The sequence below is a fragment of the Procambarus clarkii genome, chromosome 67 (assembly GCF_040958095.1).
Source record: "Procambarus clarkii isolate CNS0578487 chromosome 67, FALCON_Pclarkii_2.0, whole genome shotgun sequence".
Lineage (NCBI taxonomy): Eukaryota > Metazoa > Arthropoda > Malacostraca > Decapoda > Cambaridae > Procambarus > Procambarus clarkii.
Genome location: NC_091216.1, coordinates 23,761,168 through 23,787,521, shown reverse-complemented (window position 1 = coordinate 23,787,521; position 26,354 = coordinate 23,761,168). Strand labels below are relative to the sequence as shown.

The following is a 26,354-nucleotide window of genomic DNA, read 5'->3' as shown; positions in this document are numbered from 1 at the left end:
CCAGCGTATCGTGGGAATGATTGTTTATTTCTTTGTGTGATCAGTTTTCCCACGGGAACTAATAATTTATATGTGATCATAAGTGGGTAACAGTGAAATAATAATTGAGTGAACTGTATCTGGCAAATTGTCGTGGGATCGTCCGTTGCTGGGTGTGCATGCCATTATGCTATTCTGTATGCATATTTTAATTACTATGTAAAGAATAATTACCTTTTGTTTGTGTATATCAATATGTACTAATTATTCCTTAAGTTAGTTTAAGATTACTCTTGTCACAATGTAGTGCTCCATTGTTGAAATATTAATAATTGTAACTTTGGCAATTTATTCGCGGGGCGAGGCAATCTGTTTTGATTCTCGCGTGATCTTGTTTCGTAGCTGAGCAGAAGCCAGGGAGAGAACAACATTTTGGAGATAAGTCATTCTTTTGTTCTATAATAGCCATACTTATATATTATTAATTTAATGTCTGGAAGTACAGTGATATTTTTTTTAATGTGATATATATTGTGACCATATAATCATCTGTTTGCCTTTGAGATTTATTTAATATAATATTATATATGTATCTTAGTCTTTATTCTTCAGTCCTATGAAGATTCTATTTTATGCTCATTACCTGTCAAGGGGTTATACTGGGGATTCGCTATTGAGAACAGCAGTTGTGTCGTATCCCTAGACTTATTAAAGTTGGCTGCTGTAGGATCCCGAGCCTTAACGTACGATAGGTAACATGCTGCTACGATGTTCTCACATAGATATTGTTACTGTGACTCATACTCACACTGTGACTTATACGTCAGGCTGCGAGCAGCCGCGTCCAACAGCCTGGTTGACCAGTCCAGCAACCAGGAGGCCTGGTCGACGACCGGGCCGCGGGGACTCTAAGCCCCGGAAGCTCCTCAAGGTAAGGTAAAAAGACATTAATAATTTTACTAATTAGTGCCAGTACTAGTAATAATTACAATTAACGAGTGACATAGCGTATTATAATAGGATGTTTTACTGAATACGGTACGGTTTTTTGTCCTCAGTTGGCGGACGTAGGTGACCAAATACGGTAGCGCCAGGCCTGTTATCTTGTATCGCAGCTACCTTGTATCGCAGCTACCTTGTATCGCAGCTACCTTGTATCGCAGCTACCTTGTATCGCAGCTACCTGGTATCGCAGCTACCTTGTATCGCAGCTACCTGGTATCACCGCTACCTTGTATCGCAGCTACCTGGTATCGCAGCTACCTGGTATCGCAGCTACCTGGTATCGCAGCTACCTGGTATCGCAGCTACCTGGTATCGCAGCTACCTTGTATCGCAGCTACCTGGTATCGCAGCTACCTGGTATCGCAGCTACCTTGTATCGCAGCTACCTTGTATCGCAGCTACCTGGTATCGCAGCTACCTTGTATCGCAGCTACCTGGTATCGCAGCTACCTTGTATCGCAGCTACCTTGTATCGCAGCTACCTTGTATCGCAGCTACCTTGTACTACCGCTATCTTGTACTACCGCTACCTGGTATCACCGCTACCTTGTATCACCGCTATCTTGTACTACCGCTACCTGGTATCATCGCTACCTTGTATCACCACTACCTTGTACTACCGCTACCTGGTATCACCGCTACCTTGCTTTTTATATGGTGTGGTGTGTAAACAAGGTGAACCCGTTCCCAGCATGACGTTGTCGTTTGCTTATCACTAATCTAACTCCTGTGGCAAAAACTGTGTGTGTGTGTGTGTGTGTGTGTGTGTGTGTGTGTGTGTGTGTGTGTGTGTGTGTGTGTGTGTGTGTGTGTGTGTGTGTGTACACTCGCCTAGTTGTTTTTGTGCTTGCCTAGTTGTGCTTGCGGGGGTTGAGCTCTGGCTCTTTGGTCCCGCCTCTCAACCGTCGATCAACTAATGTACAGGTTCCTAAGCCTACTGGGCTCTATCATATCTACACTTGAAGCTGTGTATGGAGTCAGCCTCCTCCACATCACTGCCTAATGCATTCCATCTGTTAACTACTCTGACACTGAATTTTTTTCTAAAGTCTCTATGGCTCATTTGGGCACTCAATTTCCACCTGTGTCCCCTAGTGCGTGTGCCTCTTGTGTTAAATAGTCTGTCTATCTACTCTGTCAATTCCTCTGAGAATCTTGTATGTGGTCATCATGTCCCCTCTAACTCTTCTGTCTTCCAGCAACGTGAGGTTCAACTCTCGTAGTCTCTGCTCGTAGCTCATACCTCTCAGCTCGGGTACTAGTCTGGTGGCAAACCTTTGAACCTTTTCCAGTTTAGTCTTATTCTTGACTAGATATGGACTCCATGCTGGAGCCGCATACTCCAGGATTGGTCTGACATAGGTGGTATACAAAGTTCTGAAAGATTCCTTACACAAGTTTCTAAAGGCCGTTCTTATGTTAGCCAACCTGGCATATGCCGCTGATGTTATCCTCTTGATATGAGCTTCAGGGGACAGATCTGGCGTGATATCAACCCCCAGGTCTTTTTCTCTGACTCTTGAAGTATTTAATCAGTAAATACATGACATATTTGTGTGTGTGTGTGTGAGTGAATGGCGGCAACCGTGGACCAGCTGAGAACTGTCAACAATCAACCGGTCTGGTGATGGCGCTCATTCATAAAATGCCACACACCTCAGTTTACACGCTCAGGTGACTCCCCTCGTCTCCCCTCTCTCACTATTCCGCCAGCTGTCAATCATACTCTCCCGCCGTTCCCTTCCCACATTCACTCTCCCATTCTCTCCCACGCCTCAGAAATACGATACATTCTAACCAGTGAGAAGCTGTCTCGGGCCTCGTAGATTTAACAGTAAAAGGAATGGAATGAAATGTAGTCTACATCTTCTTGAGGTTGTCTTGAGATGATTTCGGGGCTTTATTGTCCCCGCGGCCCGGTCCTCGACCAGGCCTCCACCCCCAGGAAGCAGCCCGTGACAGCTGACTAACACCCAGGTAACTATTTTACTGCTAGGTAACAAGGGCAAAGGGTGAAAGAAACTCTGCCCATTGTTTCTCGCCGGCGCCTGGGATCGAACCCGGGACCACAGGATCACAAGTCCAGTGTGCTGTCCGCTCGGCCGACCGGCTACATGGATACAGTAGTCAGTGTAGGATCAAAGGTGTTATGTTTGGTCATTTACTACTGGAATACATCGCCCTGTGACGCAGGCGCAAATTCTATCCACACCTTCAATTAAAGGCTGGGTGGGCTTTTTGAGAAAATCTAATTTATATATTTGGTAACGTTGTTTGCATATATCAACTTGAGCTGGTACACACAGCAATGGTTGAGGCTGTTACAATGTCTGCTGGTAGCACCAGATATTGTTGTATTTTCCCCTGTTGTATTTTCCCCTGTTGTATTTTCCCCTGTTGTATTTTCCCCTGTTGTAGTGCGTGTAGTAATTGTTGTAGTAATAGCAACAGTTGTAGCGACACTTCATACACATTTCTTTCAAGATTACCGAAGCTAGAATATGTGTTTGTCTATTAGACCCAATCCTAGGATCCCTTGGACGGCAGCCTCTGATTGGCTGATGAACCTTTTCTGCGATATCACAACCAATCGAGTGCTACCACGCTGTCACACACTCCTAATTGGCTGAGACATGAATGGTGTTATGGAGACTTCTATAAGGATGTATGTTATTGTTCACACACGCACTAACACTCCAATATCAAGGGCGTGTGGCTGAGGTGATCACGGGCGTGGGTTCGATACCCTTGTACAGCTTCTATATACATTTTAAATGGGTATAGAGGCTCTATAAGATCATGTTGCTTGTGTAACGTGATTCATATATGGCTCTGGGGTTGACGAAGGTAGATAGAACGCTGTGCTACTCTGAGCGGCGTGCCAATTAGCTAAGAGGTTCCGTAAGAGAGGTGGTCAGATAGCGAAAAGGAACTGAGGTGTAAGGTCGGGTTAAGACAAAGGTCAGATATCTGTGCCTGGAGTCTGGACCTGTATATTACGGCAATGGCTAGCGATCTCACCCCCCCCCCCCACTCCCCACCACTTCTTCCCCGTTCTTTACGACCCCCCCCCCCCACAAGAGGGGGGACCCGCCCCCTTCCCAGTACCCCCATCTCCCTTCTGATAACCGCCTATTCATTTTTGCACACTCACCTTCTCCCATTTCTGTTCCTTTCTTGGCCCGTTCCAGCCGTCTCCACCCTACACAGGGTGTGAGTACCAGGCAGTAGCCTCCAGCCCTCATTTGACTCACTTGACTCACCTGCCTCACCTTGAGTAACTGTGAGGTTCCGCAGCTTCTCCAGCACTGCCGCTCACTCCTTAAACATTTAATTCCTCGATCAAATTAGATTGTAATTACTGTGTTTAATTGCTCAGTCCGGCTGCATCCCTTGCAACATGTGACGTCTGGAGGCAACACGGCGTCATCTGCGTTGGCGAGAGTTTGCAACATTCGACGTCACTCGATCCCATACCAGAAGACATTTACACACACATTGATACTGATGAACTATTGACAAATGTGTACCAATGACCAGTTATGAAGCACTTTCAGTGCTCCGTGTTGCATCAGTAGCCATGTAACTTAATTACCCACGCTGGGCCCTGGAGGGTTAACACCGTCACACATGTCACACATCACACCGTAACACATCACACCGTAACACAGGTCACACCGTCACACCGTAACGTCAGTAACACCCTCTCTACTGCCTCACATCTTACGAAACTACTCTCCTCCTGGACCTGGGGAGGGGGGGGGGGGGAATTTTATATTTGATACTTTTTTTCCTGGTAATTAGTCCTGTTTTCTTTGTTTCAAAATTCTATATTAAAATAGGCGTATACAATTAATAGAATTAATCATTCATTGTTTTTACATAATTGATTCCTTCCAAAGCAGGAATTAGCCTTTAAAATTCTCTTATATATATTATATATACATAATTATTATATATAATATATATATATATATATATATATATATATATATATATATATATATATATATATATATATATATATATATATATATATATTATAATATATAGGGGTACCACCACTGGTTTAATTAAAGGGACCCACATCCTCGAAGAAGAAAATAAATAGTGTTCAGAGAAGACCTTGTGGATTCTCACTGAATACTTTAATCTTTTCCTCTCCTACCACCCCTATTATTTATTTTTTTTTATTTATTTTTTATATAATATATTATATATATATTATATAATATATAATATATATATATTTATATAATATATATTATAATATATATTATATATAAACTTATATAAAATAACCCATTTAAGGTGCTAAACAGACATTTATGAATAAACTTTTATAATTTGAATGTACTATACTCAATGCATGTTTCATCTCTGCTACACTGCCAGTATTAATCCAGTCATACACGTGTGTGAGTGTTTCAAAGCTTTGCCAGAGAGGCTATTGTGTCGTGCCTCCAGTCAGCCCGTCTTGACGTGAGGGGTTGTCACACCAATGGGCAGGGTGGGAGGGTGCTGGGAAGGTGGACCAGCAGCAGCAAATGTGGAAGAGAATGTGGGACGGGAAGAGGAACAGGAGTGTGTGTGTAGGGCAGGGTTATTGTACCATTGGGTAATGGAGTCTTAGCCTGTATGACGTCATCAACACGGCGTCCCCGTGTTGGTCAGACGGGAAGTTTATCATCAATTATGATTGGTGGAGGGGAGGGAGAGTGGCCCCCTTCCCCCGGTGGAGGGGAGGGAGAGTGGCCCCCTTCCCCCGGTGGAGGGAGGGAGGGGTAGGAGGGTTGATCATGGAGGGAGGGGGGAGGGTTAAGTGATCACACGAGGTCAATAGACGGATATTTAGAAATCAATAGAGGGAAAGTGATGGATTACTCAGCCATTTTATTTTAGTATATTTGGAACGAGAGACAAGGTCATACATTCATACAATAGTAACTAGTATTTATACACTCATGTGTGTATATAGGGCAGGGTTAGAGGTGGTACAGTACTTAGTGAGTTATTGAGCACTCGGCCACATGAGGCGTCTGTAGTGATTAACAGTGCTAACCACCATTAACAGTGCTAACCACCATTCAGCATTCGTGGGGCCGATGAGGCACCGGAATCATCGTGAGGTAACAACAGCGAGGTAAGCGGGCACCGCTCCTATGTCGGGTAAGTTACGGGCTCGCCATAGCCCGTGCTACTTGGAACTTGTTCAGAGTAGCTGAAACGAGCTGGGCGCTGCCCACCCGCCCGCCTGGCTGGCCTGGGTGCGCCTGTGTCTCCGTCGCTGCTCATGTACCGCTCAAGTCTTAGATAAATAATGCCCAGCTCTGTTTTATATTTGTTATTGTTATTTATGGTATAACTTGAGGTTATCTTGAGATGATTTCGGGGCTTTAGTGTCCCCGCGGCCCAGTCCTCGACCAGGCCTCCACCCCCAGGAAGCAGCTCGTGACAGCTGACTAACTCCCAGGTACCTATTTTACTGATGGGTAACAGGGGCATAGGGTGAAAAACTCTGCCCATTGTTTCTCGCCGGCGCCCGGTATCGAACCCAGGACCACAGGATCACAAGTCCAGCGTGCTGTCCGCTCGGCCGACTGGCTCTCTCTAACTTCTGGTACATTTGACGAGTCGAATACGCTTTTACGCAGGAACGTTTTCTATGCAAGAGACACTTTCTACCCAGGATCGTTTTCTATGCAAGAGCACTTTCTATGGTGGACCGTTTTCTATGCAGGATCGTTTTCTATGCAAGAGCACTTTCTATGCAGGATCGTTTTCTATGGTGGACCGTTTTCTATGCAAAGCGAGGTATATGTCAGAGGCAGACGACTGATGGAGTGTCGTGGGATCTACCGACCAAAACAAAGGCCAAACCCATTACAACAATTAATTTGTAAATGTCAACACAGCGACTGACAACACCCACACATAGGACGCCACATAGTTCATGTACTAGATGTGTCTATTACATAGTGATATAGACACATCTATTACATGTAATTACATGTGTCTGGTGGACCAAACTCTCACAAGTCAAGCCTGGCCTCGGGCCGGGCTTGGGGAGTAGAAGAACTCCCAGAACCCCATCAACCAGGTATCAGCCAGGTCTCCCAATAGGGGGCAACCTTGGACACTTAAAGCAGTCCAGGAAACTGTGGGTACTTAGCTCTTGGGCTCAGTACCACCGCCTCTGACAACATGGAGTTATACCTCTTTTTCGTAAATATTTCTGAACCTGTTGGATTGTCACTACAAGTTGGCCAGGGGGGGGGGGGTGTTTACACCGGAAACTGGCTCATGTGGAACTATGAAGCGTCACTTCCTCCGTGGGTAATCGAACCCCGGGACTCTGGATTATTTAGTCAGGTATAATACCGCTCCACCACCGTGGTGATTTCAGGTCTTGTTTGTAATAGAGTATAGCAGTTTACTGGCCAGCCTTGACCCACAGTGGTAGATTGGTGGTTGGGGGGGGGGTTTGGGGGTGACGAGTAGGTTGGTAGAATAGGGGGGGGGGTGGAGGGGTAGGTAAGAGCAGACACAGACACAGCAGAGTGTAGCCAGCACGGGGGTGTGAGTCAGACGCAGCCAGTCAGTAACCCCACAGTGTTTTTGTTCAACTTTTTCCCCCGACCTGTACAGTTAGTTAGCAGCGGGAGAATACCTAACAAAGTGACGGTAAAAAGTCAACACAAAAAGTGAAAGATGCTCAACATTGTTTTACAAATGTAATGTCTGCACCAGGGTAGGGGTATAGATGGTTCTCTCTTCTGTTGCTTTATCTCTGTCTGTCTCTGACAGCCGAGTGGGGCCTGACAGCTGAATGGACAGCGCTTCGGATTCGTAGTCCTGAGGTTCCGGGTTCGATCCCCGGAGGAGGCAGAGACAAATGGGCAAAATGTTTCTTTCAGCCTGATGCCCCTGTTACCTAGTAGTAAATAGGTACCTGGGAGTTACAGCTGCTACGGGCTGCTTCCTGGGGGGGGGGGGGGGGGTGAGTGTAACAAAAAGGAGGCCTGGTCGAGGATCGGGCCGCTAAGCCCCGAAATCATCTCAAGACAACCTCCTTCCCTCTCTCTCCCTTCCTCCCCCCCCCCTCTCTCTCTCTCTCTCTCTCTCTTTCATCATATAACATACAAAAAAATAGGAAAGCCCATTATGACAATATATGGAGTAAATGTGACAATATTGATATAATTGTTACAGTACCAGCTACGTAATAGACACTTGATCCATTAAACTGTGGCGTATGACCGGGGTCTGGTGTGTTGTAGGAGAGCAAACGAAGTGTTGACATATGACTGACGCCACTTAAGTTCGTATCAGCTCGTCCGGCTTGGGAAATGCTCACAAAGTATTGCTATTACAAGCTGTTTTTATCTCAACATTTAAACTTCGGCTCCTAGTCAGAAAAATTATATATAAAATTATATATATATATATATATATATATATATATATATATATATATATATATATATATATATATATATATATATATATATATATATATAATGTAATATTACGACCCTTTCAGCTTTTTAATTCTTGACAGATTGGTGGAGTTTATAAGAAAGTGTGACATTAGGTAAGAGTTGAGACCACGGGCTCCATACAAGCGTTGCTCAATGAATTGGTTGGCCTTCTAGAAACAATAATTGGATGTACTACAATTTCAAACGAACGAGGCCCACTTCTGATCCAATGGTTGCTATCTCCACGATAACGACTATAAAGGAAGCAATGTCTTGCCTTAGGAACACTGCGCCAACGATAGAGTTCCTGGCCTCCTTAATATCTACCCATGAAATATAAGATTATTGCTGGAGGGAAGGGGAAATATCAGTTGAAGCGCCAAGCCATTACGACTATATAGCACTGGGAAGGGGGTCAGGATTTGGGATGGGACTGAGGGAAGGAATGGTGCCCAACCACTTAGACGTTAGAGAATTGAACGCCGACTTGCATGAAGCGAGACCGGCGTTCTACCGTCCATCCCAAGTGGTTAGGGATTATTACTGGAACAAGAGTCGGTGTGTTCAAGACACGACTCTACAAGTTCCTACTACAGAAAGTGCCGGACCAACCGGGGTTGTTGTGGGTCTGCAGGCCGCTCCAAGCAACAGCCTTCTAGATCAAGTTATTACAATACAAGCCTGGAATCAGGCTTGTTGAGTAGAACAACTCTCAGAACCCACTCCAGGTATACTCCAGGTATACTCCAGGTATCTCTTCCCCCCCCCCCTGGTGCGTAGAGCGCCCTCTCAACACAGTAATCCTAAATCTGACAAGTTGAACCCATCCTCAGTATTTAAACGTACTGTTAATTCGGGGTGTAATAAGTACATTTCCTGACTGTCATACATAGTACATAATAGCACTTATGGGACTGTTACATTACCTCGCCATTTTTGGAGGACGGGCTGGACAAGTTAGAGGTTTGATTGGTGCCTGAACTAACAGCATTAACCGACGAACTGGTAAAGTCTGGGTAGAGGAAAACAAATCTTAATATCCTCAATGAGTGAAGCAACAGAGGATATAATTACTACATTCAAGATACTGAGGGAATGAACAAGTGAAGAAGGATAACCTCTATAACCTGAGACACAGAAGCACAGTAACACCCGATACAAGAGATGAAGGTGGGAACGCAAATTACTGGAAGAAGTTGACCAGACCACACACTAGAAGTTGAAGGGACGACGACGTTTCGGTCCGTCCTGGACCATTTTAAAGTCGATTGTGATTTTCACAATCGACTTGAGAATGGTCCAGGACGGCCCGAAACGTCGTCGTCCCTTCAACTTCTAGTGTGTGGTGTGGTCAACATACTTCAGCCCCGTTATTGTGACTCATCGCCTACTGGAGGAAGTGTAAGGAAGTACCCGGCACCCCGGTACTCCCACTGAGGGAGTCGGTCGGCCGAGCGGACAGCACACTGGACTTATGATCCTGTGGTCCCGGGTTCGATCCCGGGCGCCGGCGAGAAACAATGAGCAGTTTCTTTCACCCTATGCCCCTGTTACCTAGCAGTAAAATAGGTACCTGGGTGTTAGTCAGCTGTCACGGGCTGCTTCCTGGGGGTGGAGGCCTGGTCGAGGACCGGGCCGCGGGGACACTAAAGCCCCGAAAGCATCTCAAGATAACCCCGTACGGGTGGTCCACAAGTGGGATAGCACAAGTTGTGGAAGCTACGCCCATACACACAACTTTAAGGCCTGAATTCGAACAGAATTCGAACGTCAGGATATTGTAACTGTGAGGCACAGGTACAAGAGGACTAGGAGGCGGAGCATGAGGTTACCGAGAGGTCTTCCTCTTCCTTGTCACGTTCCTCCTCCTCCTCCTGCTACTGAGTTTCCCTCTGTGGTAAGCTTCCTCCTGTGCCTGCGCCTGCCAGGGTGCCAGGGTGCCACGGACACTTCCTTTACGGTGGCTGTGGTCGGCGGTGGGGGTGGGGGGGAGGGAGGGGGGTGCCACTACTCAAGGTCACAAGCGCCAATCATGGGAGAAAATTGACGCTGAAAGTCGATATTTGTGGCGAGTTGTGTTGTCACTTGACTTGTGCAGTCTGGTCCCCCTCCTTCTTCCCCTATAGCCCTTCCCTCCACTACCCTCGTCACCCCCCTCCTCTGGCATCGTCCCCTCTCTCTCTCTCTCCCCCGTCCTCTCCTCTCTCCCCCGTCCTCTCTCTCCCCCTCTCCCCGTGGTGGAGGTGTGTGAGCGAGTTACGAGGTTGGCTCAGTGTACTTGGGTCCGGGCGGGAGTGGAGACAGGCAGCAGCAGCAGTGTGAGGGGCTCAGTGACCACACCGTCGCCACCTTGCGGGACCACACTACTACACCTCATGTTGTTCTTCTCCTCGTGCGTGTTAGTGCCGCCCTCACCACACCTCGCAGCTCATCACTGCTCGCTGCGACTCCTTCCATGTATTATACGTTGGCTGTGATGTGTCTGTTGGGCTTGTTTAATGGGGGGTGGGTGGCCCATACGCTTGTTGGGTGACCTGGTGCTTCACCTTGCTGATGCTCACTACACTCTCACTCCCTCACACTCTCACTCCCTCACACTCTCACACACTCACACTCTCACACACACACTCACACACTCACACACTCACACACTCTCTCTTACTCTTACTCTGTCCCATCCTAATTCGTTATCCTCATATCCCGTCAAAGTGCTATATAGTCGTAACAGCTTAGTGGTAACTCCTTATAATTACCTTGCCTTTATCTTTGCCTTATTTTGTTTATACGACAAAGAGTGTTGGGAAGACGGGACACCACGATCGTAGCTCTCATCCTGTAACTACACTTAGGTAATTACACACACACACACACACACACACACACACACACACACACACACACACACACACACACACACACACACACACACACACACACACACACACACAGAGAAAGGCGGGATCCAAGAGTCAATGCTCGATCCTGCAGACACAACTAGGCGAGTACACACACACAAGATTCAGCGGTATGCCACCAGGCTCGTCCCGGAACTGAGAGGATTGAGCTACGAGGAAAGGCTAAAGGAGCTGAACCTCACATCCTTGGAAAACAGAAGAGTAAGGGGAGACATGATAACCACCTACAAAATTCTCAGGGGAATTGACAGGGTGGACAAAGACAAACTCTTCAGCACGGGTGGGACACGAACAAGGGGACACAGGTGGAAACTTAGTACCCAGATGAGCCACAGAGACGTTAGAAAGAATTTTTTTCAGTGTCAGAGTAGTTAATAAATGGAATGCACTAGGCAGTGATGTGGTGGAGGCTGACTCCATACACAGTTTCGAATGTAGATATGATAGAGCCCAGTAGGCTCAGGAACCTGTACACCAGTTGATTGACAGTTGAGAGGCGGGACCAAAGAGCCAGAGCTCAACCCCCGCAAGCACAATTAGGTGAGTACAATTAGGTGAGTATACACACACACACACACACACACACACACGGTGCACAAATAAGTAGTTCATTGTGGTACACTGCGGAGTTTGGTACCATGGTAATGGGATTCGGGAATGGTACCATGATGCGAGGGTGGTGAATGGTTCCTTGATATGTAATAGTATTACTGAAAAACATTGGTTGGTGGTGGTGGGTGTTTTTGACAGGGAGGGAACAAGGATCACTACCAGAGGCGTGTTGAAGTCTCCCACACTACACCACACCACCACCACACCACCACCACCAACCACAACTACACCACCAACCAGGTTGGGGCTAATTTAGGTTGGGTAGTTACCAGTTTCATTGGTTGGCTGGCAGGATGATGGGTTGGGTGGTTGCCTGGTTGATGGATTGTGCTCACCTAATTGTGATGACGTGATTAGAGTTTTGGCTTTTGTGGCCCCGCCCCTCAACTGTCAATCACCTGGGGTACAGGTCCCAGCATCCATCGACTCTGCTTCCACCACAGTGCAGGAGTCCCATTTGTTAACTACTTTGGCTTTCATAGCATTGTGGCTGTCTAGTTGATGGGGTTGTGTGGGGTTGAAGGGGTTTGTGATTGTCAGGCTGTTGTGTGTGTGTGTGTGGTTGATTATGCGTGGTTGACGTGTTGATGGGAAGTGTGGTTACCTGGTCAATGGTTTATGGTTGATGGGGAGGGTTATCTTGAGATCTCGAGATGATTTCGGGGCTTTTAGTGTCCCCGCGGCCCGGTCCTCGACCAGGCCTCCACCTCTATGAAGCAGCCCGTGACAGCTGACTAACACCCAGGTACCTATTTTTTACTGCTGGGTAACAGGGGTATAGGGGGTTGTATGGTTGCTGGGACTACCCGTGGGACAGTATAAGTGCCTGGGGCAAGACAGACAGCGATCGAACAATGAACTGCGCCACTATACCCCATCATCTAGGGTAGGTATACTGGTGGAGGAGGTAGAGAAAAGCGCGGGGCACGTCGCAATAGGTGGTGTGCGCTCCGGGGGAGTGTAACACTGGTCCGCGTACCCGAGGTGCTGGCGCCCGTGTCAACAAAAACACCAATGATGCTTGTGAGCGGTTTGCAAGGTCATGACCGTAGTGGTTGTTGCCAGGGAGGGCTGAGGTAGGGGCTAGGTGCCTGGCTAGGGGGATAGGGAGGGTTGGGGAGCTAGGATAGGCGATGAGAGGTAGGTATAGGCTGTTGCTCGTGTGGGGTTGGGTTTCAGGTCGTGGGGGACTGTTTCTCAAATTTCAGTGGGACTGGTGACTTTATGGTCTGGTTGATGTTCGTTCCGGGAATCAATGTCCTCGGTGTCTATTCTGGCTTCCTGGTTGGTAGTCTGGTCGACCTGGTTGTTAGACGTCGCGGCTTGCATTCTGATGTATGAAATACAGTCTGGTTGACGATTTCGTTGGAGGTGGTGGGTATTTGAAGCCGGTTTATTTTTCCTACCACAGACGTGGCCACACATTTACAATGCTAACCAGCATATATACATTTTCTTCTGTCCTCCATGGACAGGGTGAGAGATCAGTTAAACATATAGTTCAGGGGTTTATTGAACACTCAACCACAGAAGGTGATTCGGTGCTTTTAAAATGCTAAGCTAACCTACATACGTAAATACATAGATCATTTGAAGCTGTATAGGGAGTCTCCCCCCGGCACTTGGCACATTTCAAACGCTCACTTTGACATTGAAAATATTATTTCTGATGACTATATCATCAGAAATCTGATCAGGGTATTTAATTTCCACCTATGTCCCCTTGTTCGTGAACCACTTGTTGCAAAATATCTCTCCTTGTCTTCCGTGTCAGTTACCTTGAGTATTTTGTGTTCAGTGATCATATCTCCTCCGTTTCTTCCAGTAACGTGTGGTTAAGGCCCTTTTAGTCTTTCCTCGTAACTCAGTCCCCTCAGCTCTGAGACTAGTCTGGTGGTATACCTCCAGTGGTATAACCCCATCAAGCAGCTGATAGGAAACACCCTCATAAAGACTGTGAAGCAGTATCCTCCCCCGCGATAACAGCTTGATGGTTAAATGCAACCTCAGAATACTGGAAAAAAATTTTTTACCACTTACGGGCTATTCATGCCCGTGCCACCTCTTGGGTGGTTTAATCTTCATCAATCAATCGATAGGAAATGCACCCAACCACTTCTGTCCCGGCCGGGATTCGAACGAGGAATTCTAGACTGTGCGTCGAGAACGACGCTCACTGTTCTACCTGTAAGGAAGGCATGCTTGGGGTGTGTGGCGCGTGGTGGTGGTGTGGAGCATGGTGGTGTGGTGTGGCGCGTGGTGGTGGTGTGGCGCGTGGTGGTGGTGTGGCGCGTGGTGGTGGTGTGGAGCATGGTGGTGGTGTGGAGCATGGTGGTGTGGTGTGGAGCATGGTGGTGTGGTGTGGAGCATGGTGGTGGTGTGGCGCGTGGTGGTGGTGTGGAGCATGGTGGTGTGGTGTGGCGCGTGGTGGTGGTGTGGAGCATGGTGGTGTGGAGCATGGTGGTGGTGTGGAGCGTGGTGGTGGTGTGGAGCGTGGTGGTGGTGTGGAGCATGGTGGTGGTGTGGCGCGTGGTGGTGGTGTGGAGCATGGTGGTGTGGTGTGGCGCGTGGTGGTGGTGTGGAGCATGGTGGTGTGGTGTGACGCGTGGTGGTGTGGAGCATGGTGGTGTGGTGTGGCGCGTGGTGGTGTGGTGTGGCGCGGCGCGTGGTGGTGGTGTGGAGCATGGTGGTGTGGTGTGGCGCGTGGTGGTGGTGTGGAGCATGGTGGTGTGGTGTGGCGCGTGGTGGTGGTGTGGAGCATGGTGGTGTGGAGCATGGTGGTGTGGTGTGACGCGTGGTGGTGTGGAGCATGGTGGTGTGGTGTGGCGCGTGGTGGTGTGGTGTGGCGCGGCGCGTGGTGGTGGTGTGGAGCATGGTGGTGGTGTGGAGCGTGGTGGTGGTGTGGAGCGTGGTGGTGGTGTGGAGCATGGTGGTGGTGTGGCGCGTGGTGGTGGTGTGGAGCATGGTGGTGGTGTGGAGCGTGGTGGTGGTGTGGAGCGTGGTGGTGGTGTGGAGCATGGTGGTGGTGTGGCGCGTGGTGGTGGTGTGGAGCATGGTGGTGTGGTGTGGCGCGTGGTGGTGGTGTGGAGCATGGTGGTGTGGAGCATGGTGGTGTGGTGTGACGCGTGGTGGTGGTGTGGAGCATGGTGGTGGTGGTGTGGCGCGTGGTGGTGGTGGTGTGGCGCGTGGTGGTGGTGGTGTGGCGCGTGGTGGTGGTGGTGTGGCGCGTGGTGGTGGTGTGGAGCATGGTGGTGTGGTGTGGAGCATGGTGGTGTGGTGTGGAGCATGGTGGTGTGGTGTGGAGCATGGTGGTGTGGTGTGGAGCATGGTGGTGTGGTGTGACGCGTGGTGGTGGTGTGGAAGCATGGTGGTGTGGTGTGGAGCATGGTGGTGTGGTGTGGCGCAGTGGTGGTGGTGGTGTACAAGGAGAGGACAGAGCTATGGCTAGAGTACCCTAATGGGCGTGCCCGGGAGCCTGGCCTGGACGGCTCAACAACCTTCGCTAATAGAGTAAAAACGTTACCGGTGGTGGCCGGGGAGTGTGTTACACCAGAGGCCACCAGGTATAGCAGTCTAGGGGGCCTACGTGCGGCCTTGGGTGTAGGGGGGGCCCGGAAGGCCTCCACCATCTACGCACGCACTTGCGAAACATGTACATCTTTCCTCAATCATGGCGGCTAGGTTTACATTGATTTAACTCGTTATTCGAAACTGCGGTTGTGTTTATAACCATGACTTTGGTTTGTGATGTTTGCAAGCTCATATACTCTTTTAATATACATCTACAAAATTGCAATGATTGTTGAAAGATGTATAGGTTTGGTGAGTGGTGGGGGAGGTGGTTGATGAGTACTGTCCTTTGTGTCTATTGCACTCAGATAGCTTGGTTGATGTTGGGGATCAGGTCTACTAGCCTTAAGTATACCTTCCAGCTCTGGAAGGTATACTTTAGTCTACTTGAATCGTAATCATTGTCCAAGACTAAAGTAAACGTGTGTGTGTGTGTGTGTGTGTGTGTGTGTACTCGCCTAGTTCTCACCTAATTGTGCTTGCGGGGGTTGAGCTTTGCTCTTCGGCCACCCTCTCGACTGTCAATCAAGTATAACAACTATTTTGTCCCCCCCCCCCACACACACACACCCAGGAAGCAGTACCGTGACAGCTGACTAACTCCCAGGTACCTATGTACTGCAAGGTAACAGGGGCATTCAGGGTGAAAGTAACTTTGCCCATTTGTTTCTGCCTGGTCCAGGAATCGAACACAGGCCACACAATTAAGAATTTTGCGCGCTGTCCACTCTGCTTAAATCTGCAGATATAGCTCCTCTGCACAAGGGGGGGTAGTAAAGCCTTGGCAAAAAATTATAGAACATTTACACTAACATCGCACATAAGTGAAAGAGTGATTAGCAATCAAATTTTTTAGTTTTATGGAAAATGAGTTACACAACCCAGGACAACATGGATTTAGAGCGGGAAGATCCTGTCTGTCACAGTTACTCAACCACTATGACAAAATCACAGAAGCTCTAGAAGAAAAGCAAAATGCAGATGTTGTATACACACTTTGCTAAGGCATTCGACAAATGTGACCATGGGATGATAGCTCACAAAATGAGGTCAATGGGTTTAACTGATAAAGTAAGACGCTGGATACTCAATTTCCTGTCGAATAGAACACAAAGAGTAACAGTCAATCATATAAAATAGTCCAAGCGATGTTAAAAGGTCAGTACCTCAAGATACAGTCCTTGCACCGCTGCTGTTCCTTATTCTCATATCAGAAATAGACAAAAATAAAAGTCACAGCTTCGTGTCATCCTTTGCAGATGACACAAAAATCAGCATGAAAATTACCTTTGCTGAAGACATTGAAAAATTACAAGCAGATATCAACAAAGTTTTCGACTGGGCAGCAGAAAATAACATGTTTAACAGTGATAAATTCCAGGTACTCGGGTACGGCAAAAATGAGGAACTGAAACATAATACAGGGTGAATAAGAACGTACTGGAGTGAACGATATGGAAGAAAATGCAGAATAGAACCAGTGAAGAGCAGAGGTGCCATAGGCACAATCGGAGAACACTGTATAAACATCAGAGGTCCGCGGTTGTTCAACACCCTCCCAGCGAGCATAAGAAATATTGCCGGAACAACCGTGGACATCTTCAAGAGGAAACTGGTCTGTTTTCTAAAAAGTTCCGGACCAACCGGACTGTAGTGGGTATGTGGGCCTGCGGGCCGCTCCAAGCAACAGCCTGGTGGACCAAACTCTCTCAAGTCAAGCCTGGCCTTGGGCCGGGCTTGGGGAGTAGAACTACTCCCAGAACCCCATCAAGCAGGTAGCTACCAGACCAGTCTGGTTGACCAGTCCAGCAACGAGGCGGCCTGGTCGACGACCGGGCCGCGGGGACGCTAAGCCCCGGAAACACCTCAAGGTAACCTCAAGGTTGGTGACGGCGTCTTGTGATAATTCACCACTCAAGGTCGTCTTGGAGCTTCCTTAAGTCTCCCTCATAGTAGCTCCCGTACCATTAGCAACGCTTTACACGTCTTTGGCCCCGTAACCCTCTACTTGCAGATTTAAATTAGCCAAACACAGAAAAAAGCCACATCTAACAGCCTCGTTGACTAGACAACCAGCCAGGAGGCGTGGCGAGAAACCGGGCCGCGGGGAAGTTGATCCTGGGCACCAGCACAAGGGAGCGTGTAGTGAAACAGTGTAAATTCTCATGCCTCCCCAAAAATGTGTGCGAGTGTGTGCGCGCGCAGAGAAGATATTGTCATGGTGTAAATTGCTGGGATTTCTATCCTAAATTGTGCAAGTCTTCAGTTAAGGGAAGACAGTGCTATGGCTTAGCACTGTGCTATGTCCACGTGAAGGGTACAGAATGCCACAGCGTGGCACTGGAGGCACAACGGGGCACAGAATTAAGCGAGTTGCACAGATGAGACATTACCACAGACAACGGCATATACAGAATGGAGGGGGTATGACTCCCCGCCCTGTCGGGGACAGGAAGCCTATACTTGCCCTAATAGAAGCCCCTTCCCTAGAGCCAGTCCTCCCAGGAGGCAACCCACAGTTACCTTGCTTCAGTGTACTTATTTTACTGCTAGGTGAACAGGGGCACAAGGAAGTGAATCCAACCATCTCTGTTCTGTCCCGGGGGATTGAACCCGGGTCTCTCTCTGTTGTGAGCTGAGAGCGTAGACATTAGGGTTAATCCATCCCACACATCTGAAGGTCAAGATGGCGACCACTTTCACACCACTTGTTAATGGTCCACGACGGACCGAAACGTCACTTAATGGTCCACGACGAACCGAAACGTCACTTAATGGTCCACGACGGACCGAAACGTCACTTAATGGTCCACGACGGACCGAAACGTCACTTAATGGTCCACGACGGACCGAAACGTCACTTAATGGTCCACGACGGACCGAAACGTCACTTAATGGTCCACGACGGACCGAAACGTCACTTAATGGTCCACGACGGACCGAAACGTCACTTAATGGTCCACGACGGACCGAAACGTCGCCACGTCCTATATTTTCCTGTGTGGGGGTTGAGTGCCCTTCAACATGGCAGCAACACCCCCCCCCTACCACCCCCACCACTGAACACAAACCTGAAATCGCCACAAAACATGGAACAAACCGGCCTAAGAACCAACAGACATAAAAACCTCTTGGAACTAACATGGTGAAAAGGGAAGAGAACTATCGGGGAAAAAAGCGCTAAGCCGTTACGGCTATATAGCACTTGGAAGGGATCAGGATAAGGATTTGGGATGGGACGGGGGGAAAAGGAATGGTGCCCCGACCACTTGGACGGTCGGGGAGCGAACGCCGACTTGCAGGAAGCGAGATTGTCCCCTCTACCGTCTACTCCAAATGATTGGAGGAGATACTCGAGTTAAAGAGAACAAAGACGGAATTATATTACACAAACACCCGAGATTCATAGACTGACGAGCAGCTCACAAAGAACTGGGGGACCATCTCTCTTTGAGACACCATCTTGATGATTCAGAAGTCGGTGTGGAAGTCTGCAACACCTACATGAAATACGTCCTTTGACTTCTAGCAGCAGACGACGCTACATAAAGACAATTACAATTAGTTCAAGTTAGAGATTACAGGAAAGAGTAGAGGCTGAAGCTGTGTTATCAGACTAAAGAAAAGTATAAGTGAACGAAGTCAAACAAGAAATATAATAAAATACATCAAACTTGTTCTTGTGTAACACAAAGGTAGCCAGAACTTACAGTACCGTAAGGAGGAGGTCTGGTCGTCGACCGGGCCACAGGGACGCTAAGCCCCGGAAACACCTCAAGGTAAGGTAACCGTTCCAGCATTATTGGTCCACCGTATGGTCCAGCATTAAGGGTCCACCGTATGGTCCAGCATTAAGGGTCCACGACTAGTGGGCCAGCTTGTGGGTCCACGACTAGCACCAAGAAGTTAGTATACAGAGAATGACAATGGACTGAGGAAAATCCTAAAAGAACATCACTATTTTAGAAACTTTATAGACGAAATATCATACTAATTCAAACTCATTTTTGACAGTACATTGACATGCCTAAGCACTTGACACTCGGCATGATTTTCGGGGATGATATCTCGGATCCTGATTTGTGGAGCTCCATATCTGTAAATAAATGGAAATTATCAGTAGCGCGAATGTTTGATGTAATGGGCAATATGGATATTGTCGAGATACCACAAGCACACAAATTATTACGTGTAGCCCCCACCTCCACAAGAGAGGAAGCAAAGGTTGAAAATGATAGATAGGTTGCACTGTCTCACATGGATGTGACAGTGCATGCAAAGAGGCATATACCTGGAAGTTAGCATGAATATGCACATGCATGCATTAGCATATGCATGCAGTCTTTGAAGGCGTAATTAGTGATCATATTTATAGTTTTATGGAGACCAATGAAGGAGAGAAGCCAGTGTACGCGACCTGAGAGCAAGATGCTGGTGCCTGACGCAACTCGACCTGTCCTCTCAAATATCACATGGTATTGTGACGCCAAAATTTCCCCCAACAGACAAGATAAGGCGCACTATGAATCACAGAGGCGCTCAAACAACCACGTTTTTGTATGCCTTTTTCCGGGATCTTGTTCGCGCGTTTTAATACACTGCCTTTTAGCCAGTCGTGGCCACTCAAGAGACGGACTGGCCAAGCTTTACGACAAAATTACGGAAGAAAGAGGCAAACCAGAATGTGGATATTGTAACGCTGGAGATCTGAGCCGCCACCAACGTGTCAAGGTCCAGGTGAACAACAGGCAGTGTTAGACGGATTTATATGTGTCTGGCAAGTAGGTTACAAAGAATGTCAGTAGACAGGACAAACTCAGTCTACTCCCCCTCAGTCGGGGAGAAGGGGAGCACTCCCCCCTCCAAGGATCGGCCCAAGGACCCATACTGTGTCATTATGTCGGTAACTGTGCAGACAGGAATATTGTAGACTACTCTAAGAAGATCTAGACAGACTGTAGAGTTGATGTTAGAAATGGCTAGTGGAAATTAATACCAGTAAGTGTAAGGTGACGAGAACAGGAAATATACAGGTGATAAACAATTAAGGATAACTACACACCCTAGATACATTAAACGAGGTAAACCAGCAAGTCTTAGTTCACAGGCACATGTAAACACTATAACGTGAGCGGTATACCTTAGACCGACGACCACCAGGACCACCTTCTGGGCCCTCAGTAAGCTGTGTACGCCACGTACGTCAGACTACTCCCAGAGCTACTGTGGATGGGATATGAAGGAAATATATTAAAGAACTGGACCTAACTTTACCAGAAAGGAGAAAGAGACATAAACGCTTACAATAAATACCACCAGCACAAGATGAGCCACCACAGACATGCGGGAAAGTGCTCATTTAGCATAAGAGTATCAGGCCAATGAAATGAACTAGACGAGAAGGCAGTAGAAACTAAGCCAATTTGTTGAAGATGTGAAAGGAGAAACTTCATTGCGTTAGACGACTGGCAACTGGAAAGGTGGGACCCAAGAGCTTAAACTTGATCATACAGACACAATTAAGGGATTACAGATACACAACGCGCGCATATATAAAAACAAAATATGCAAGATAATGATATCGCATTGAATATTATTTCCCCTGTCCCATTTGAGGTAATTTTTTTCCCCCGTCCCATTTGAGGTAATTTTTTCCCCCTGTCCCATTTGAGATAATTTTTTCCCTGTCCCATTTGATGTTCGTGGTCCAACCATGACCTCTTCCAGAACTATCCTGTCACTCACACCTGTCTTGTCTTCTTGCTGTCTCTTCTCATCATCTTATTTAGTTTCTCCTCCTTCTTGTTTAACTGTGGAGTCTATTACGTCTTCGTATTTTTCTCTTAACAAGTATATTGTTTCTTTATGTCTCCTTTGATTATGGGAGGTTTGTCGTGATGTTTGGTGGGTGTGGTGATAACACAGGTGTGGTCCCGGTGCTGGGTGGTGATAACACAGGTGTGGTCCCGGTGCTGGGTGGTGATAACACAGGTGTGGTCCCGGTGATAACACAGGTGTGGTCCCGGTGCTGGGTGGTGATAACACAGGTGTGGTCCCGGTGCTGGGTGGTGATAACACAGGTGTGGTCCCGGTGCTGGGTGGTGATAACACAGGTGTGGTCCCGGTGCTGGGTGGTGATAACACAGGTGTGGTCCCGGTGATAAGACAGGTGTGGTCCCGCAGGTGCAGTAATATGAAGACACAACTCCACAGGCTGGACAATTAAAGTGACCCAAGAGGAGACCAGCACCATGGAAGATGACATGATCTTCACTATCATCAAAATCATCATCACCGGCCTCTCTCCCCAGGTACACAGATGCTCACCCCAGTGCTATGTATAGTCTATGCAGCTATGTATAGTCTGTGACGCTATGCATAGTCTGTGACGCTATGTATAGTCTGTGTCTTTACATTCTCGACCTTTTTGTGATTTTTCTCCATTTGACTGGCCATGATATCAGAGATAAGGAGCCTAAGACAGTCGGGGCAAGCAAGCTCATCTCCCAGTTCTAGGGGTGGCTGTGATGGCCATTTTTTTATATATTAGCTTTATGAATTCCCCGGCGGGTGTAAGTGTGTAGTGTGAGTGTCCTGGGTGTAGGTGGGTGTCGAGGAGGCCAGGAGCATCGTGCTGAAAAGGACACTGCATGTTGCCACCTGTGTGTGGACATTGATTGACATTGAACCTTTATGATTGGCATTGAACCTTAAGCAGATAGACAATAGCGTATCACACTTTTGTCCATAATGACTGGGATTGCCAGCAGCAACCAATGGCCTGTCCTAAGCTTTCCCAACGTCAAGAAAACGGTTAATTTAATGTTGTCTCCTAACTTACCAGAGGACCTAAAACGGAAAACGGGACAGTACGTCACTTTCGCCAGCCGCTTCCGTTTTCTAGTACAATTTTTTGGCCTTATGTAATGCATGCGAGCGAAAAGTGACGTTCTTTGTAACCCATAGAGATTCAGGGTGGAAACAGCAGCTGAGCAAGAGGGCTGTAGTGTCTGTGGTGAGTGACGGACACCGCCTCGACCCGAGAGATGTACCCACCTCAAAGACATTAGACATGAGTTGAATAATTAACCCCACATTGGTTGAATTATGAAAAAAAATTTTGTCGAATATGGAGACTGTTCCTACAAGATTGGCCCCCACTTTCTACCCGCGAAATAACGTAAGTTTAGAGGTTGGTAAATGGTGGTGGTGTTGTTTGATAAGCAGTTCACTTGACAGTTAAGCAAGTCCCAGCTGTGTCTGGGTACAAGTGACAGGATGAACAACCCAGCGGGTTTTCTTCCTATTGGGGAGTGTTGTAAATGATGCTATGGCGGTGTGTCCACTCGCAGGATCTTGAGGTTATCTTGAGATGATTTCGGGGCTTTAGTGTCCCCGCGGCCCGGTCCTTGACCAGGCCTCCACCCCCAGGAACCAGCCCGTGACAGCTGACTAACACCCAGGTACCTATTTTACTGCTAGGTAACAGGGGCATAGGGTGAAAGGAACTTTTCCCATTGTTTCTCGCCGGCGCCCGGGATCGAACCCGGGACCACAGGATCACAAGTGCAGCGTGCTGTCCGCTCGGCTCCCTTAAAACATTATTGCCAACAGCATTTGGTGTTCCCAGGCGATCACCCATCCAAGTACTAACCAAACTCAACGTTGCTTAACTTCGCTGATCGGACGAGAAGCGGTGTTCTCAACGTGGTATGGCCGTTGGATGAGTGGCGCTGCCCATTAAGACTCGTAATTCTGTGGCGCAGGTTCGATTCCCGCACCAGGCAGAAACAAATGGGCAAAGTTTCTTTCACTCTTTCTGGGAGCCGGTCGGCCGAGCGGACAGCACACTGGACTTGTGATCCTGTCGTCCTGGGTTCGATCCCAGGCGCTGGCGAGAAACAATGGGCAGAGTTTCTTTCACCCTATGCCCCTGTTACCTAGCAGTAAATAGGTCCCTGGGTGTTAGTCAGCTGTCACAGGCTGCTTCCTGGGGGTGGAGGCCTGGTCGAGGACCGGGCCGCGGGGACACTAAAAGCCCCGAAATCATACGAATACGCTACTGTTCACCTAGTTATCCAATCGTGTGTTGAACAGTATAGAATTGTCTTGATTTGGAGCCTAGTATCATCCTATTGTATTTGAGTAATCCTTACCAGCGATTACTATCCTTACTTATCCTTTCAGCGTTTACTACTGTGCTTGGGGGACGAGAATATACTGTCAGTCATCAGTATATCCCTGTCAGTGTTTAGTTAATACATTACTTTGTTATATATTATCTATTCATTTAGTGATATGCAGCATAGACTTACTGCTCTAGTGAGACGATGGTGCCATGTATGGATTAACTACACTGTCACTGAGATAATCACTTGATGTAGTATTCGTTTGCCTTGTTCGGGTTGAATGTAGACACAGTAGTCGCTTCTGTATATATTTATTGAGTGAGGCAAACAGGTGTATAACTGGCCAGCCGAGGTCCACCTACTCTGGGTCTGTGAGGATAACTGAGGCTGCTGGGAGCATCGCTGATGCTCCTCTGTCTGGCATGACGTCAGAGGCCTACTCGCCTGTGATTGGTTACATTTCAACTGACAGAATTTGAGTATAACACCGCTCGGACACGCTACCAAGTCGACGTCCCTTGTCGACAAGCTCTGGCTAGCTATATAGTTACAATGATACTGAAAGGACCTCGGTGGCATACAATAATGGCTTACATGTGAGATTTGCATAATAAAACATTGAAAGAAGATCAGGTGTGCGTAATACAAACAACTCGGCATATATGCACCAAAAAAAAAAAATTCATCATAATAGGTGAAAATCATGGTAACAATGCTTTGATTAAATCAGAGTATTAAGAACATGTGTATGTCTACTGATCAGATATGAACAATACAACCCAAGGTATCGCCTAAACAAAATTATTAACATGTGTCAATGGCATGTGCTTGAAAACCATACAAAATTAAACAATTATTACATTAATGGAACAAAGTTCTGACCTAACAACCACAATTGAATTTCAAGATAGATAATTTTTTTTTTTTTTTCTCTTTTTTTTTCGGAAATAATACAATATATTTACAAGACCAATGTACAATATATATAATGTGCCATATATTTACAAGCATATACAAGACCTGGATCAAGAAGACTAACATCTGCGTGATAGCAGTCAGGATTCACTGGCCTCAATGTGGTTGCTAGAACAATAATAACTCTTATGACAAGCACTGTAAAAATACAAATGGTAGTAGACTTAACAATGGCATCTAATTTATAACCAAATAAAGTTGAGAAAAACTATACATTATATATAATGGTAATAATAAGACACATGTGGTAGAAATACTGCAAATGAGTTTTTTTTTTTCAAAACAAACAGAATAACTGCAGAGTGCATTCAATTATAAATTCTGCGGATATCTACACCTAGCTCATCCAGAGCACTATACAACTCTGGCTCTGACTGAAGGTCCGGAACAGATGAAACTTCATGTGACAAACTATCATCTTGAGAGATATCCTCGTTAACATCTAGCCAATGGACGTGTGGTGAGTGCACGGTTGAAACGAGAGGTCTAGATCTAAGATTATAATTGCTAGTATGGGGTTGCTGAACATCAAGTGGTCTGTCAACCACAGAAGGTGGTGTCCGAGTAGGAGTATCTGTCTGGGTAAGTTCATTGTCATCTTCCTCATCAGTCTCGTCAACAGTCATTTTAGCTAACTTCATGTGGTCTAAATGTTCATTTATATACTCTCCTGTTAACAAGTTCTTAAGTCTGTATTTGTTACCTTTAATAAGCTCGATTACCTTATATGGACCCAAAAATTTCTTAGTTAACTTGTACATAGGACCAGACCTGTGTTGGTTAAGTATCATTACTACAGATCCAATAGTTATTTTATTGGGTTTAGCTCGTGCATTCCTTGCTAGAGTGAACTCGGCTGTTGCTTTGGACAGTTGTTCTCGTATTTTCTTGAATACTAATTGCATTTGTCTACGCTTCACTTGAACAAAATCATCTACGTTATATAAGGGAGTAGGAGGTACGTTAATCAATTCATTAGGGAGGATCTTATCTGTACCATAAAGAATAGCGTGAGGTGTGTCACCAGTAGAAACATTAATTGAAGAATTTATAGCACACTGAATTAAGGGTATAAAATCATCCCAATTGTTGTTATCAAAATTCAACGTGACTCTCAAGGCATCTAACACTTTCCTGTTAGTACGTTCAGCTAGTCCATTACTTGCCGGATGATAAGGCATGATGCTACATTTTTTGATGTTATATAAATCACACAAGCTAGTTAGAATACTATTACTGAATTCCGGACCATTATCTGAAAGGATTACTTTAGGCATACTATATCTACAAATTATTTGGTCATGGAATGCGCTGGCTATGGTTTCTGCTGTTTTGTTCGGGATAGGAACTAGTTCGCAAAACCGTGAAAAATTATCGACCATTACAAGCAAATGTTTGTTCCCTTTCTCTGTTTCCGCAAAATTTGTCAATAAATCCATCGATATTCGTTCCCAAGGAGCTTTAGTTGCTGGGTACACCTGAATTGGATTAGGTCCTGAAACATGTCCCTTGTGCTGTAAACAAGTTAAACATCTGTCAACATAATGAGCAATCTCCTTAGCCATTTTTGGCCAAAAATATTTCAATCGACCTTGTTGGAGTGTACGATCCTTTCCTGGATGTGCACTTGCAGGAGCATCATGGATAATTTTTAACACAGTTGGTACCAAGACAGCTGGAACAACTAA

At 46.9% G+C, this 26,354-nt stretch overlaps 1 protein-coding gene and 1 non-coding gene across 6 annotated transcripts in view; one reads left to right on the top strand and one right to left on the bottom strand.

Moving 5' to 3' along the window:
- LOC123767688 (chondroitin sulfate N-acetylgalactosaminyltransferase 2) overlaps window positions 1–26,354 on the top strand; it is a 187,312-nt gene that overhangs the window by 118,517 nt on the left and 42,441 nt on the right. The window contains exon 1 of one of the 5 annotated variants that reach the window (XM_069310467.1): window positions 21,723–21,873. The exons of the other annotated variants lie outside the window; for them this stretch is intronic. The gene's annotated coding sequence lies outside the window, so the exon portion shown is untranslated. Of the gene's footprint in view, window positions 1–21,722; window positions 21,874–26,354 lie in introns of those variants that run through there. 5 annotated transcript variants of the gene reach the window in all.
- On the bottom strand, window positions 23,168–23,286 carry LOC123767879 (5S ribosomal RNA). The gene has a single exon (XR_006774021.1). It is a non-coding gene; the product is annotated as a 5S ribosomal RNA (ribosomal RNA).